The sequence below is a fragment of the Manis javanica genome, chromosome X, assembly GCF_040802235.1.
Source record: "Manis javanica isolate MJ-LG chromosome X, MJ_LKY, whole genome shotgun sequence".
NCBI classification, from domain to species: domain Eukaryota; kingdom Metazoa; phylum Chordata; class Mammalia; order Pholidota; family Manidae; genus Manis; species Manis javanica.
The window spans coordinates 79,382,316-79,400,282 of record NC_133174.1 but is presented as its reverse complement, the minus strand read 5'-3'; positions in this window follow the sequence as shown (position 1 = coordinate 79,400,282).

The window sequence follows — 17,967 nt, the reverse complement described above, 5'->3', positions numbered from 1 at the left end:
CTTATTCATACAATAAAGGGCTAACATCCAAAATATATAAAGAGTTCATATGCTCAACACCAAAAAAACAAATAACCCAGTTCAAAAATGGGCAAATGACCTGAACAGACATTTTTCCAAAGATAAAATATAGATGGCCTACATGCCATGAAAAGAAGCTCAACATGTCTAATCATCAGGGAAATGCAAATTGAAACCACAATGAAATATCACCTCACACCTTTTAGAATGGCCACTATCTAAAAGATAAGAAATAACAACAATTGTTTGCAAGGATGTGGAGAAATGGAAACTCTCCTGTACTGCTGGGAACAATGTAAATTGGTATAATCACTGTTGAAAGCAGTATGGAGTGCCACAAAAAAACTAAAAATAGAAATACCATTTGACCCAGTAATTCTACTTCTAGGAATTTGCCCAAAGAAAACAAAATCCGTGATTTGAAAAGATATATGTACCCCTATGTTTATTGCTGCACTATTTAGAATAGACAAGATATAGAAGCAACCTAAGTGTTCATCAATAGATGAATGGATAAAGAAAAGGTGGTACATATACACAATGGAATATTGTTCAGCCATAAAAAAGAAATCCTGCCATTTGAAACAACATCCATGGACATAAAGGGTATTATGTTCAATGAAATAAGCCAGGTGGCGGAAGAGAAATACTGTATGATTTCACTTATTTGTGAAATATAAAAACAAACCAAAACAAAATGAACAAAATAGCAATAGACTCATAAATACTGAGAAGTGACTGGTTGTCGCCATGGGGGAGGGGTTGGAGTAAGTGGGTGGAGAAGGTGAATGGGATAAAGGGGCACAATAATTCTATCTCATAATATAAGTTAGTCAGAAGGATAGTAGTACAGCGTGGAGAATATAGTCAATGATTTTGTAACATCTTCCTATGTTGGCAGATAGTAACTTTACTAGTGGAGTTGAGGATTTAATAATATAGGTACCTGTTGAACCACTGTGTTTAATGCTTTAAACCAATATAAGATTGTATATCAATCTCAATCATACTTCAGTTAAAAAAATATACAACTGCTTCATGATGGTGGAGAACTTGGTAAGAATAATGAATTCCATGAGTCTGAGCACATTGCCACACTTCATTTTTGTAAATTGAGTCCCTTTATCAGAAGCAATACTTTGTGGGATACCATGACAGTGGATGATAGTTTTGGCTGAAGCACTGCATTCAGGAAAGGTTAAACTCTATCTGCAATATACTGGATAGGCTGGATACCTTTTGTTGATAATTCATATGGGGCACAAATATCTTCACATTTTTCACTGAAAGATCTATCCAAATACCTCTTCCCCATACTGCTTTGTCACCAATTTTCCAATCATGTTCCTTTCATGTCTTTGAATATTCATCCAAACCACACTCCATGAATCTTTATACTATATCATGTCCATTCCTTACTCCTTCCAAGCAAAATAATGAGCTACACTTCTCTTAAGTTCTGCCAACTGTAGGTAGTTTCATTTAGTACTGTCCTTCAATGTTATGTCAGAAATAGGCTGTGGTACTGCATCTGTCTACTTCTGGGTAGTGCCTGCATATCATACAGAAACATTTGTAAAGCAGGCCCACGTTTTCTCTTCTGCCAACTGATTATAGGGAATTCTTATTAAGCCATAGGTACAGGCTGGTAAATTGAAGATAGTGTAGCAGAAGTGGAGTCCATGAGCATTTGGGCTACTTCATGTAGCTTACTTGTGCCTTTGGAGATTGCTCAATCATAATATCATATAGAATATTATCATTTGATAAGGGAGTACTGCTATCCCAACTTTATGGGTTGATAAGTAAGTCAGACTAGCCCCCATTCATGAGGGAAACTCAGGCTTCATGGTAACTTACTGGCCCATTGTTAAGTGTTCATTATCTACGAAGGCCCAGTAGCAAATCAAAAGTCAAAAGCTGTTTCTCAAAAGGAGAACAATTATTCTCAGATGATGGCAGAGCTTTGCTACAAAATACAAAATTCTTTACTGCAATTCTCTTATAGGGGCTTGCACAGAAACTTGGACTTGTTGAAGAACTCTTTTTAGGATCCCACTCAAAACTAGCAGTTTTTTGGGTCATTTGGTAAATGGGCTATAGTCCACACCCAAATGAAGACTATGTTGCCTCAAAAGTCTGAAGGCCTAGTAGGCATTGTGTCATAAACTTGGTTATAAAGGGGACTACCTCAACACTTATTCTTCATCTTGCAAGGGACATTGTTACCCACCCACATAACTGAACTCCTGAAAACTTCACTGAGGTAGAAAACTCTTGAATTTCTCAGATGTATCTTTTACCTTCAGACATGTAATATCCTCCCAATTAATAAAGAGTCATTACTAATCCTTCCTTCATAGGTCCAGTCAGTATAATGACACCAATGTAATGGACCAGTGTGATGTCTTATAGAAGGAAAAGGTGTCCAAGATTCCTGCAAACTAAATTATGAAATAACGTCTATACCAATATACATTCACACCAACAGTGCACAAGGGTTTCTTTACCACCACACCCTTGCCCACATTTGTTATCTTTTGTCTTTTTGATGGTAGTCATCCTAATGAGCATGAGGTGATATCTTCCTGTAGTTTAAATTTGCATTTCCTGGTGATTAGTGATGTTGAGTACGTTTTCACATACCTGTTGACTATTTGTATGTCTTCTTTGGAAAATTGAATATTCAGGTCTGTTGCCCATTTTTTAATCAGATTGTTTTTCCTATTGAGTTGTATGAGTTTCTTAGATATTTTGGATATTAATACCATATCAAATGTGTTTCCAAATTTTTTCTCCCATTCTTTAGGTTGTATCTTCACTCTGTTGATTGCTTCCTTTGCTGTATTTTTACTTGGATGCAATCTCAGTTGCCTATTTTTACTTTCATTGCTTGCAGTTTTGTGTTATATCCAAAACATTATAGCACAGCACAGTCCAATATCAAGTTTTCACTGATGTTTTCTTATAATACATTTATGCTATTAGTTCTTGTAGTTATGTCTTAAATCCATTTTGACATGTTTTGTATGTGGTGTGAGAAAAGTGTCAAATTTCATTCCTCTTTATGTGGGTATCCAGTTTTGCCAGCACCATTTATTGAAGAGACTATCTTTCCCCATTGTGTTTTTGGAAACCTTATGGAAGATCAGTTGAATATAAATATGTGGATTTATTCCTGGGCTCTCTATTCCCTTCCATTGGTCTATATGCCTGATTTTATGCCAGTATCATACTGTTTTGATTAAGATTGATTTATAATATATTTTGAAATCATAAAGTGTGATTATTTCAGTATTCTTTCTTCTTGTTCAATATTTCTTTGACTATTTGGGTTTTGTAGTTCCATATGAAGTTTGGATTTTTTTTATTTCTGTAATAACATCATTGGAATTTGATAGGAATTACATGGAACATATAGATTGCTTTGGGTATTATGGACATTTAACAATATTAATTTTTTCCAATCCATGAACACAGGATATCTTTCCATTTATTTGTGCCTTCTTCAATGTATTTCATCAGTGACTTATAAGATTCAGTGTGCAGATTTTTCCCTTCATGGGTTAAATTTATTCCTAAGTATTTTCTTGTTTTTGATGCTATGCATGGGATTAGTTTATTTATTTCTTCTATACATAGTTCATCTTTTGTATACAGAAATATAAGTAATTTTGTATGTGGCTTCTTTATCCTTCAACTTTACTGAATTTATTTCTTCTAACAGGTTTTTTTTTTTTTTGGTGGAGTCTTAAGGTTTTCCTATATATAAGATCTTGTCATCTGCAAGTAGAAAGAATTTTACTTCTCCTTTTTGGATTTGGATTAATCTTATTTCCTTTTCTGGCCTAATTGCTCTATTACTTCCATTTTACCATTGAGTATGATGTTAACTGGGCCTGTCATATATGGCCTTTATTAATTTGCAGTACATTCCTGCTGTACTTAATTTATTGAGAGTTTTTGTCATGAAAGGATGTTGAATTTTGTCAAATGTTTTTTTGATTTATTGAGATAATATGATTTTTGTCCTTCATTATGTTACTGTGGTATATCATAATTATTGATCTGCTATTTGAACTATCCTTGCATAACAGATATAAATGCCACATGATCATAGTTTATGATCTTTTTAATATGGTCTTGATTTCAGTTTGATATTATTTTGTTGAGGATATTTGCATCTGTATTCATCAGAGATATTGGCCTGTAATTTCCTTCTCTTATAGTGTCCTGGTTTAGCTTTGGTATCAGGGTAGTAATGGCCTCATAAAATGAGTTTGGTAGTATTCCCTCCTCTTTAATTTTTTGGAAGAATTTGAGAAGGATTGACTTGAATTCTTCTTTAAATGTTTGATAGAATTCACAAGTGAATTCATATGGTCCTGGTGTTTTATTTTTGGGAGGTTTTTGATTACTGATTCAATCTCCTTACTTATTCTTGGTCTGTTCAGATTTTCTATATGTTCTTGAATCAGTGTTGGTAAACTGTATGTTTCTAGGACTTTATCCATATCTACTACATCATTCAATCTGTTGGTATATAATTGTTTATATTAATCTCTTATGATTCTTTGTATTTCTCTTGTGTCAGTTGTAATGTCCACCCTTCATTTAAAATTTTATTTGATTCATCTACCGTTTTTTTTAGTCTAGCTAAAGATTTGTCTTTTTCTTAAAAAAAACACAGTTCCTAGCTTCACTGATGTTTTTCTGTTGTCTTCTAGTGTCTATTTTATTTACTTCTCCTTTGCTTTTATTATTTCCTTCATTTTTCTAACTTTGGGCTTAGTTTGCTCTTCTTTTCATTGTTCCTTGAGGTGTAAAGTTTGGTTTTTGATTTGAGATCTTTCTCTTTCCCTAACATAGGAATTTTCACAGTATACTTCCCTCTTAGACCTGATTTTGCTGCATTTCATAAGTTTTGGTACATTGTGTTTCCATTTTTTGTCTCAAGGTATATTTTGATTTCCCTTTTTTATATCTTCTTTGAAACCATTGGTTGCTCAGGAATGTCTCATTTCATTTCCAAATGCATTTAAATATGCAAACTTTCCTGTTGTTTTTTATTTATAATTTCATATCAGTGGGAACAGAAAAGATATTTCGTATGATTTCAATATTCTTAAATTTGTTATGGGTTGTTTTGTGGCCCAATGTATAATCAATCCCAGAGAATGTTCTATGTGCCCTTGAGAAGAATGTGTATTATGCTCCTATTCAACGGAATATTCTGCATGTTGGTTACATCCATTTGGTGTATAGTGTTACTAAAGTTTGTTGTTCCCTTATTTTCTGTCTGGACAACCTATCCAATGTTGAAAATGGGGTACTAAAGTACTCTAGAATTATTATATTTTTATTTTTCCTTTCAGTTATTTTAATATTTGCCATATATAATTAGTTACTTAATGTTAAATGCATATATATTTACTATGTTATGTGCTATTGATATACTGACATCTTTATCATTGTTTAATGACCTTCTTTGTTTCTTGTGACAAAGTTTGGAAAACAATTTTGTCTTATATAATTTTAGCCATCCCTACCCTCTTTTGTTTACCATTTACATGGAATATCTTTTTCCCATTTTTTAACTTTGATACTATGTGTGTCCTTAAAACTATAATGAATCTCTTGTAGGCAGTATATTATTGGATTTAAATTTTCTTTTAATCCATTCAATCACAGTATATCTTTTGATTAGAAAATTTAATACATTTACATTTAATTATTGATAGATAAGGATCTACTATTACCACTTTAATTGTGTCCTAATTATTTTTTATTCATTTTATGGATTTCTTTCTTGCTTGATATCTGCTTTTTGACTTTTTTGTAGTGGTATGCTATAATTATTTTCTTTTTATCTTCTGTGTACCTACTAGGCTCCTTTCTTTGTGTTTAACATGATGCTTATATAAAACACCATATAGTTACAAAAGTCTGCTTTAAGCTGGTAATAATGTGACCTTAACTGCATTAAACAACTATAATTTTTCTTCTTTCCCCATATATTTTGTCATTGATTTCTCAATTTACATGTTTTACAGTGTATTATACTATTTTTGGGTTCATCTTTTTTGGGAACCTCTGAGCTATCTGGATCTGGATGTCTATATCCCTCTCAAAGTTTGAGAATTTTACAGCCATTATTCCTTTACATGAATTTTCTGATGCCCTCTCTATCTCTTTGTCCTCCCATAATGATTATGTTGGTCTTCGTGCTTGTGTCTTATAAATTCCATAGCTTTTATTCACTCATCTTCATTTCATTTCTTTTTTTTCTGCTCTTAATAATTTCAAATGACTTGTTTTCTTGTTCACAGTTTCTTGTACTTGATTGACTCTACTATTAAAGCTCTTTATTGCATTTTCATTTCATTCATTGTGTTCTTCAGCTCCAGAATTTCTGTTTTCTTTTAATTATTTATATCTCTTTGTTGAATTTCTAATTTTTCATGTGTTGTTTTCCTGAGTTTGTTGAGTTATCTACCTGTGTTCTCTTTAGGTCATTGAGCTTCCTTAAAAATTATTTTTAATTATTTGTCAGACAATATGTGTATCTCCATTTCCTTGGGGTTGGTTATTAGAAAATTGTTGGGTTCCTTTGGTGGTGTCATGCTTTCTTTATTTTATTTATTTTTTTGTTCCTTGAATTCTTGCATTATCTCTACATTTGAAGAAGCAATCACTTCTTCCAGTCTTTACTGACTGGCTTTGGGAGAGAAAGACTTTCACCAGTCTTTTTGGCTAGGTATCCTTGGGATCTCTCAGACCCTTTCTATAATGTACTCACTCTCAGGATGGAGTCTTTGGATTGTATATGCCTTCTCTCAGTCCTGAAAAGCAAAGCTGGGAGAGCCTCCCACTTATTTTCATAAAGGCAGTGTCCTTATGTGTTGAAGGCTATCCATCCTCTCACAATTTAGCATAGTAGAGCCATCTGTCTGCATGTGCTTGTTCGTGGTATGCAAATGCTTTCATGTGCATATATGGTTATGTGGGGGGCTCTGACCATATGAGTTAAAGTATACATGAAGTCTTGGTGCACATGAAATAGTGGTGGGGGTGCTCCATGGGATTCATGGGTGTGCTTCCTAGTGGAGCCCACAATGTGGTCAGTAGAACTGGGAATGTTCCAGTTGTGAGTACTCACCCATTTTCTCTTTTCCTAGCTGCTCCTAGACTGTTCAGCCATGCTGATTCTTTCAGTGTTCTTTGTGGGGGTGAGAAAGAAATGGTCCTCATGGATAGCTGGGGAAACTGGGTGATCACTATGCTCTCACTTTCTCCCATGTGAGAAATTATGGGCCATTAGGATCTCCTTGCTACTGAGCTAGCTACCTTGAGGGGAGAGAAGATGTGGATTAAGTAAAAATGTTCTTCTTACTCTCTTCAATGTATCTTTTCTCAGATTTTTGCTTCAGTGGAGTGTGAGAACTATCTGCTCGCCTCCTGACCTCCTACAAAGGTACTCTTGTCCATGGGTGGTTGTTAGCATTGGTGCTTTAGTGAGATGGTGAGGGTTGAAAACTCCTGTTTTGCCACCTTGTTGATGTTATTTCAACATGCTCAAGCTTTATTTTGGATACAGTAACCTAGCATAACTTTTTTCACATCTTTTATTTTAACCTATATGAGCCTGTGTTTACAGTGAAGATTTTTGTAACAACATGTAATTGCTATTTTCTTCTATTCTGAAAATCTCTGCCTTTTAATTGGTGCATTTTGATCTTTAGAATATTTCAACCATTAATCACATTGAATATGCTTATTGATATAGTTGGATTAATATGAACCAACTATTCATTGAAACTATTCTTTCTCTTTTTTCCCATTCAGACTTTCCTGGTTTTAACTGAGTATTTCATATAATTCCATCTTATTTCCTGTCTTAGATTATTTGCTATACTTAACTAAAAAATAACGCTTTCCCTGAAGTTTACAACTTTTAAAACTAATCTAATTCCACCTACAAATAACATTATACTGCTTTATTTGTAGAGCAGATATCATAATCATAATAGTATAATCCTAATTCCCTGTCTTGTCCCTCATGACATTGCTGCCAGTCTTTTCACTTATTCATATATTAATATAACTGAATACATTTTTATTACTATTACCTTAAGTCATGGTTATCCCTTAGTACAGTTAAGACTAAGAACAATAGAAGATTTTAGATATTACTTACATACCTCAGATACTCCTCTAATGCTTTTCTTTTCTTTATTTAGATCTAAGTTTCTGACCTATATCATTTTCTTTCTACTTAAAGAACTTCTTTTAACACTTCTTGTAGGGCAGATCAGCTCTTGAATTCCCTAAGGGTTTTCTTGTCTGAAAAAGTCTTTATTTTTTCCTTCATTTTAGAAGAATAATTTCAGAGTATAGAATTTCAGGTTTGTGTGTTTTTAAAATCACTTTAAATATTTTACTCCATGCTCTTTCAAGATTCTTTCAAGATTTTTTCTCCTTTTCTTTCCTTTCCTGAAGTTTGAACATGATATGCCTACATGTGAGTTTCATGGTTGTTTCCTGCTTGATGGTTTCTGTGCTTCCTGAAACTGGTTTGTTGTCTGCCATTAATTTTGAAAGTTGTCAAGTATTGTTGCATCACATATTCTTTCTGTTCTGTTCTCTCTCTTCTTTCTGTACTCCAATTAGCCAAATTAGCCAAATGCCACATTTTTTAAATTGTCCCACTGTTCTCTAACATTCTTTTCTGTTTGTTTATTCTTTTTTTTTTTACTCTTTGCATTCCAGTTTGGAGAGTTTTGATTGGCCTGTCAATAATCATACTGATTTTTTCCTTGGCTATGTTAAGTCCACTGACAAGCTTGTCAAAGATCTTCTTTTCTGCTGCAGTGTTTTTTCACTTCTGACATTTCCTTTTGATTTTTTCTTAATGTTTCCATCACTCCCTGTTCTTTTGTGCTGTCTACATTTTTTTCCTTTAGTGTCCCTAATATAGTAATCACACTTATTCTATATTCCTTGTTTCATAAGTCCAACATGTGTTATGTCTAAATCTTGTTCTGATGCTTTGATTCTTGAGACTTGTTTGTTTTTTTCTTTTGGTTTGGTTTGTAATATTTTCTTGAAAGTCAGACATTATATCAAGTGGTAAGACTGAGGTAAGTAGTCCTCTAGGAATTGGGCTGTATTTGTTGTTTACCATAGCTATAGACTCCAGAGGCTTCAAACTCCTCTAATACCTTTGTTTTTGTCTCCAAAAAGTTGTGTTTCACTTCTCTACTCATTTTCAGAAAAAGCCTATGCAGTGTACTATTTTCAGTTTTAGTCTACTATTATTATACTGGAGCCTTTTGGTATGGTGCAAGCTATTAGGGAGTAGATTGCTATATAATAATTTGATTAAATCTTCATCCTTAAGAAGCCTGTGTCTCAGGACTATGGCTTCAGAACTGATTCTCCAGTAGTATACAAATTTATTTTTGCCTGCCCACTACTGCCTTCTCTGGCTACAGCATTTTGAATTTATTTTATTGAAGCCCTTAACAATGTTGGCTATGATTTTCACCCCTTACATAGGTCAGTAAGTATACAGAGGACTGCAGTTGAAATAAAACACATACCCCAACTTGGATAAGACTCTGGAAACATATTTTTCCCTGGAAAGTGGGCATTCCTATGTTGAAGGCTCTGGGCTTATTCCACAGTGATTTCTCTTCCATTGTCCTGAGAAAGCCATGAAGAGATATCTCTCAGATCTTCTCTATGTTAACCTGTTGAACTTGTAGGTAATACCCATAAAGGTGCGGGGTGATCTTAAAAATATGGCCTCCGATAATTTCTCACTCTTACGCTAATCTATGCATGGCAGAAATTAATTAAAATTACCATGTAAGTGTCCCTAAAAGTTTATGGTTCCAGCAGTTTTTGGTCTTAAGTAAACATATCTTGGCTATGTTTCTATGGGGCCACCTATCTCTCTGGGTCAGGCTGGCAGATTGCTCTGGGGCTTCAGTTCTCTGTAGGTCCATGGAAAGTTGTTGATTTTCAGTTTGCTAGTTTCTTTTCATAAGGATTGAATTGATGTTTCCAACCTTTACATGTTGGAGCTGAAATTAAATGTTCTTCAAGGCTTCAAATTTATGTTTTATTTCTAAAAAATTCAATATTACATAGTTATTTTAAATACATTTAAATTACTCATATGTAATCTAAAATTTTTGTTCTCATTTTTACACAAGTCATTAACGTAAGTGACTAAGTCCTCCAATCTTCCATTTATGGATTGTAAAGAAAATATACATGCATCTTTGATATTGAGGCCCTTGAGTCACCTGGTCCACTGAAGTATATAGAATCATGGGGAAACAAGATAAAACAAAATAAAACATGGCATCTGTGTTCAGTTGAACATACATTTTAATTTTGATTCAACCAATTTTTTTGTTTTTGTAATAAATTTAGCTTCTGTGAGCCACAGTTTCTTTTTCTGTTAAAGAACTCCCTTATAAGATGTCATAAATAAATGAAATAACACACATGGTTCCCACCAAAATGCTTAGCACATAGGGAATTGATAAATGATATTATTAACTTCAGTTTGCTTTAAAATCTTAATTAATCCAAACAATGCCTCAGATCCACAACAACAAGGAATTTTTAAGAACCTACTTTCTCATTTGCTACCCTCATTGTTCTGTCAACTCTCAGTGACATATTCATTGAAATTTACTGTATATTTCCACTTTTGCTTTCTTATGTTTTGAATTGATAGTACTTTTAGATCATGCTCTCAGCATGTCACTTGTTCTTATAGTAGAATTGTGGTAGAAAATAGGCTCCACACTTTCTTTTACCACTTTTCTGAATGGTCAAGATACACTGACCTTGTTGTCTTCACAACATGTCAAACTCTTTCCTTCTTTGATGATTTTGCATTTGCTGTTCCTATTGCCTATATATGGCCTCCTTTCATCCTGTTAATATGATCTATATATTGTCTCAGTGACTCCTTTATGTTACCTTACTTATTCTTCTCATATTATTAATAATCTCTCTAATTATTTGCTTATTTTTCTTGTGCAATTTTCATTCACCTCCACTCAACTGCAAACATCATGCAGGTGATCATTTCTGTATGATTAAACAACATGTTCCTATGGCCATATTTTCTCATATGCATATATTGCTAGAAGTCAATAAATATATGTTAACAATGAATGAGTGGTCAGGTGCTTTATGTAGACTATTAAAGGAGAAAAATATTCCCACACTTATTAAAGTGGTAAGGCATACTTTATTCAGGTCTATTGTGATAGGTATAGGGACTACTACAATGGAGTTTTACAGCAGGGGAGAAATATTGGGCTCAACTCTGAATATGGTACAAACAAGTGGGTATTTATAGAAATGGAGCAGGAGGTGGAGGGTTTGGTAGGTTCTGGCTAGAGACACTTGAGAAGATTCTTGCTAAAATTAGGCTTTTGAGGATGTGCCTAAGGATACGACCTAGTAAAGAAAAGGTCTCAGAGGAGCCTATCCAGAGTTTGGTTAAGGAGAATGACTTTGTCATTCCCTCTTAAAGTTCAAGGCAAGAAGAGATATTCTTTCCTTTGAATAACGTAAGATCAGTTTCTCATCTGGTCACCTTTTGTTCCTTAATGAATTGCAGAATCATCTGTCAAGACTTGGTAGTAGAAAATATTTGCTGGATAGTGCAGTCAGGCATTTAATGGTACAAATTTCTTTGAAAACAGAAACAAAAATTAATGGCTGGAAATCCAGTTTCTGAACCCAGAGAGTATCCAGTCAAGATTTCTATATGTTAAACTTGAAATATCTTTAAATGGTAGAATGAGGACAAAAGTGGCAATCCTATAAATTTCCCAATTTGCAGTTTGAATATCTTTACTGAGTACATCTAGTGTTTCAGTGAACTCTGTGAGTAACCCACAAAAAATAATGCATGATGATTATCCATTATGATTTGTTGTGGTAATTTATTTGAAGTTTATATCAAATCATCCAACTTCAGCTTACAGGGCTTGGGGAAAAGGACCATTTTACTTCTCAGTGATGGTCAAGTCAGGAGGATGGGTGAAAAATGGAAACATTAGTTATAAGAGTTGTAGCCAAATATTGGAGAAAACTAGTAGAGTTGAGCAGGATCCAGTCCGGTTTATAAGTAGATAACAAAGAGGAAAGTAAAATGGAGTTTACCAAGAGATAAAAAATAGGTCAAAGACAATGAGCAGGATTGTAATCTAATACCCACAACTGTATTTTACTTAAGCAAATTAAGTTGCATTGGTAAAATGCTTTTAACCAATATTTGTAGAAGATACTTTTAAGATTTGCTTTTGCTTTGGTGTGTAATCTTATGGAGGCTGTAAACTAAATTTTAGATGAGTGACGGAATAGACATCTACCAACTGTCTGTATGACTCCAATGTTCATCTGAATGAATAACATATCCAGTCTATCTACAATTAGCTTATTTTTTCTGTTTAACTCAGGTAGTTGATCTCAGAGATGCCGGAGTCCTTGAGAGCCCCTGGTGGAAGTCAGGGAGACTTAAGTTCAAATGGCTATAGGCAGTCAAGGGATTGAAGTGAAAAGGGAAAGTCTGGCAGGGTTGGGCACAGGGATGGAGGTTGTAAACATTTGAAAGGGAGACATATCAAAGGAAACAGGGGAGCTGAACAGAAGATTGAAGTCAGAAAAATGGAGGAAAAAGGAGCAGAAGCAATGAGAAGGAAAAAGTCTTAGAGGAGCCAGTTTGGGAAAATCTTGGCTTTCTTAAAGACACCTTTGAAGTTCCAAAATATACTTAGTAAGTAAATTCATGCCAACTAAGTGGACAAAGTTGGTGAAGCATATAGTCAAGGGTTGAGAAAAGGGATTTCAGTCAACTGAAAAGTTCCCAAAATAGAAAGTAACAGAGAGTTCTCACAAAAAGCCAGGAAAAAATCCAGCCAAGGAGTAGGGGAGTATATCGTCACTTAAAAGAAAAAACAAAAAGTCAGGGAGTTAGGAAGTAAATTCCCACTCAAGAGAAAGGGGAAAGAAGAAGTCTTTAGTCCAGAGAGTTGTCCTCACTTGAAGTAAAGATTCAGGAAGAAAGATTTGCATCCTAACAAGTCAGGGACAAATTACCACTAGGGAAAAAGAGCCAGGAAAAAAGACTTTCAGGCCAGCTAATCCATTTCAAACAAAGAAGCCTGGACTCTAACCCAGTTTCAGAGAGTATACTCAGAATCTTTTTCTCTTTTTAATTTTATTTTGATATCATTAATATACAATTCCTTGAACAACATTATGGTTACTAGACTCCCTTTTTATCAAGTCCCCCCTACATAACCCATTACAGTCACTGTCCATCAGCATAGTAAGATGCTATAGAGTCATTACTTGTCTTCTATGTACATACTACCTTTCCCGTGACTCCCACCAACATTATGTGTGCTAATCATAATGCCCCATTTTCCCCCTTATCCCTTCCTTCCCACCCATCCTCCCAGTCCCTTTCCCTTTCGTAACTGTTAGTCCATTCTTGGGTTCTGTGAGTCAGGTGATTTTTCTTCCTCAGTTTTTTCGTTGTTGTTATACTCCACTCAGAATCTTTTTTTGTTGTTATCATTAATATACAATTGCAAGAAGAACATTATGTTTACTAGGGTCCCCCATTCACCAAGTCCCCCCCACAAACCCCATTACAGCCACTGTCCATCAGCATAGTAAGATGCTGTAGAATCACTACTTGTCTTCTCTGTGTTGTACAGCCCTCCCCATGGCCCCCAAAATTATACATTCTAATAGTAATACCCCCATTGTTTTCCCCCACCATTATCCCTCCCTTCCCTCCCATCCTCCCCAGTCCCTTTTCCTTTGGTAACTGTAAGTCCATTCTTGGGTTCTGTGATTCTGCTGCTGTTTTGTTCCTTCCGTTATTCTTTGTTCTTATACTCCACATATGAGTGAAATCATTTGGTACTTGTCTTTCACCACCTGGCTTATTTCACTGAGCATAATACCCTCTAGCTCCAACCATGTTGTTGCAAATGGTAGGAATTGTTTTCTTCTTATGGCTGAATAATATTCCATTGTGTATATGTACCACATCTTCTTTATCCATTCATCTAATCATGGACACTTAGGTAGCTTCCATTTCTTGGCTATTGTAAATAATGCTGCAATAAACATAGAGGTGCATCTTTCTTTTTCAAACTGGGCTGCTACACTCTTAGGGTAAATTCCTAAAAGTGGAATTCCTGGGTCAAATGGTATTTCTATTTTGAGCTTTTTGAGGAACCTCCATACTGCTTTCCATAGTGGTTCAACTAATTCACATTCCCACCAGCAGTGTAGGAGGATTCCCCTTTCTCCACAACCTCACCAACATTTGTTTTTTTTTTTTGTCTTTTGGATGGTAGCCATCCTTACTGGTGTGAGGTGATAACTCATTGTGGTTTTAATTTGCATTTCTCTCATAACTAGTGATGTGAAGCATCTTTTCATGTGTCCGTTGACCATCTGAATTTCTTCTCTGGAGAACTGTCTGTTCAGCTCCTCTGCCTATTTTTAATTGGATTATTTGCTTTTTCTTTGTTGAGGTGTGGGAGCTCTTTATATATTTCAGATGTCAACCCTTTATCAAATCTGTCATTTATGAATATATTCTCCCATACTGTAGGGTACCTTTTTGTTCGATTAATGGTGTCCTTTGCTGTATACAGAAGCTTTTCAGCTTGATGTAGTCAGACTTGTTCATTTTTGCTTTTGTTTCCCTTGCCGGGGGAGATATGTTCATGAAGAAATCACTCGTTTGTGCCCAAGAGATTTTTGCCTATGTTTTTTTCTAAGAGTTTTATGGTTTCATGACTTACATTCAGGTCTTTGATCCATTTCGAATTTACTTTTGTGTATGGGGTTAGACAGTGATGCAGTTTCATTCTCTTACATGCAGCTGTCCAGTTTTGTCAGCACCATTTGTTGAAGAGACTGTCATTTCCCCATTGTATGTCCATGACTCCTTTATCCAATATTAATTGACCATATATGTTTGGGTTAATGTCTGGAGTCTCTATTCTGTTCCACTGGTCTGTGGCTCTGTTCTTGTGCCAGTACCAAATTGTCTTGATTATTGTGGCTTTGTAGTAGAGCTTTATATTAGGGAGTGAGATCCACCCCCACTTTATTCTTTGCTCTCAGGATTGCTTTGGCTATTCAGGGTCTTTGGTGTTTCCATATGAATTTTTGAACTATTTGTTCCAGTTTGTTGAAGAATGCTGTTGGTAATTGGACAGGGATTGCAACAAATCTGTATATTGCTTTGGGCAGGGTGGCCATTTTGATGATATTAATTCTTCCTAGCCAAGAGCATGGGATGAGTTTCCATTTGTTAGTGTCCTCTTTAATTTCTCTTAAGGGTGTCTTATAGTTTTCAGGGTATAGGTCTTTCACTTCCTTGATTAGGTTTCTTCCTAGGTATTTTATTCTTTTTGATGCTATTGTGAATGGAATTGTTTTCCTGATTTCTCTTTCTGTTGGCTCATTGTTAGTGTATAGGATAGCCACAGATTTCTGTGTGTTAATTTTGTATCCTGCAACTTTGCTGTATTCCGATATCAGTTCTAGCAGTTTTGGAGTGGAGTCTTTCAGGATTTTTATGTACAATATCATGTCATCTGCAAATAGTGACAGTTTAACTTCTTCTTTACCAATCTGGATTCCTTGTTTTTCTTTGTTTTGTCTAATTGCCATAGCTAGGACCTCCAGTACTATGTTAAATAACAGTGGGGAGAGTGGGCATCCCTGTCTTGTTCCTGATCTCAGAGGAAAGCTTTCAGCTTCTTGCTGTTCAGTATGATGTTAGCTGTGGGTTTATCATATGTATCCTTTATTATGTTGTGGTACTTCCACTCTATACACATTTTTTTGAGAGTTTTTATCATGAATGTATGTTGAATTCTGTCAAATGCTTTTTCAGCAACTATGGAGATGATCATGTGGTTTTTCTCTTTCTTTTTGTTTCTGTGGTAGATGATGTTGATGGATTTTCAAATGTTGTACCATCCTTGCATCCCTGGGATGAATCTCACTTGATCTTGGTGCATGATCCTTTTGATGTATTTTTGAATTCAGTTTGCTTATATTTTGTTGAGTATTTTTGCATCTACGTTCATCATGGATATTGGTCTGTAATTTTCTCTTTTGGTGGGGTCTTTGCCTGGTTTTGGTATTAGGGTGATGTTGGCTTCATAGAATGAGTTTGGGAGTATTCCCTCCTCTTCTATTTTTTGGAAAACTTTAAGGAGAATGGGTATTATGTCTTCTCTGTATGTCTGATAAATTCTGAGGAAATCCGTCTGGCCCAGGGGTTTTGTTCTTGGGTAGTTTTTTGATTACCACTTCAATTTCTTTGATCGTAATTGGTTTGTTTAAATTTTGCGTTTCTACCTTGGTCAGTCTTAGAAGGTTGTATTTGTCTAGGAAGTTGTCCATTTCTTCTAGGTTTTCCAGCTTGTTATCATATAGGCTTTCATAGTATTCTCTAATAATTCTTGTATTTCTGTGGAGTCTGTCATGATTTATCCTTTCTTGTTTCTGATTCTGTTGAAGTGTGTTGATTCTCTTTTTCTCTCAATAAGTTTGGCTAGAGGCTTATCTATTTTTTTTATTTTCTCAAAGAACCAGCTCTTGGTTTCGTTGATTTTTGCTATTGTTTTATTCTTCTCAATTTTATTTATTTCTTCTCTGATCTTTATTATGTCCCTCCTTCTGCTGACCTTAGGCCTCATTTGTTCTTCTTTTTCCAATTTTGATAGTTGTGATGTTAGACTATTCATTTGGGACTGTTCTTCCTTCTTTAAGTATGCCTGGATTGCTATACTTTCCTCTTAAGACTGCTTTTGCAGCATCCCACAGAAGTTGGGGCTTTGTGTTGTTGTTGTCATTTGTTTCCATATATTGCTTGATCTCTATTTTAATTTGGTCATTGATCCATTTATTATTTAGGAGCATGTTGTTAAGCCTCCATGTGTTTGTTGGCCTTTTTGCTTTCTTTGTACAATTTAGTTCTAGTTTTATACCTCTGTGTCTGAGAAATTGGTTGTAGAACTTCAATCTATTTCAATTTACTGAGGCTCTTTTTGTAGCCTAGTATATGGTCTATTCTGGAGAATGTTCCATGTGCTCTTGAGAAGAATGTGTATCCTGTTGCTTTTGGATATAGAGTTCTATAGGTGTCTTTTAGGTCCATCTGTTCTAGTGTGTTGTTCAGTGCCTCTGTGTCCTTACCTATTTTCTGTCTGGTGGATCTATCCTTTGGAGTGAGTGGCATGTTGAATTCTCCTAAAATGAATGCATTGCATTCTATTTCCCCCTTTAGTTCTGTTAGTATTTGTTTCACATATGCTGGTGCTCATGCAATGGGTGCATATATATTTATAATGGTTATATCCTCTTGCTGGACTGAGCCCTTTATCATTATGTAATGTCTTTTTTTATGTCTTGTTACTTTCTTTGTTTTGAAGTCTATTTTGTCTGACACTAGTACTACAACACCTGCTTTTTCTCCCTGTTATTTGCATGAAATATCTTTTCCATCCCATGACTTTTAGTCTGTGCGTGTCTTTGCATTTGAGGTGAGTCTCTTGTAAGCGGCATATACATGGGTCTTGCTTTTTTATCCATTCTATTACTCTGTGTCTTTTGATTGGTGCATTCATTCCATTTACATTTAGGGTGGTTATTGAAAGATATGTACTTATTGCCATTGCAGGCTTTAGATTCGTGGTTACCAAAGGTTCAAGATTGGCTTCTTTAGTATCTTACTGTCTAACTTAACTCACTTATTGAGCTATTATAAACACTGTCTGATGATTCTTTATTTCTCTCCCTTCTTATTCCTCCTCCTCCACTCTTTATATGTTGGTTGTTTTATTCTGTGCTCTTTCGGTTTCCCTT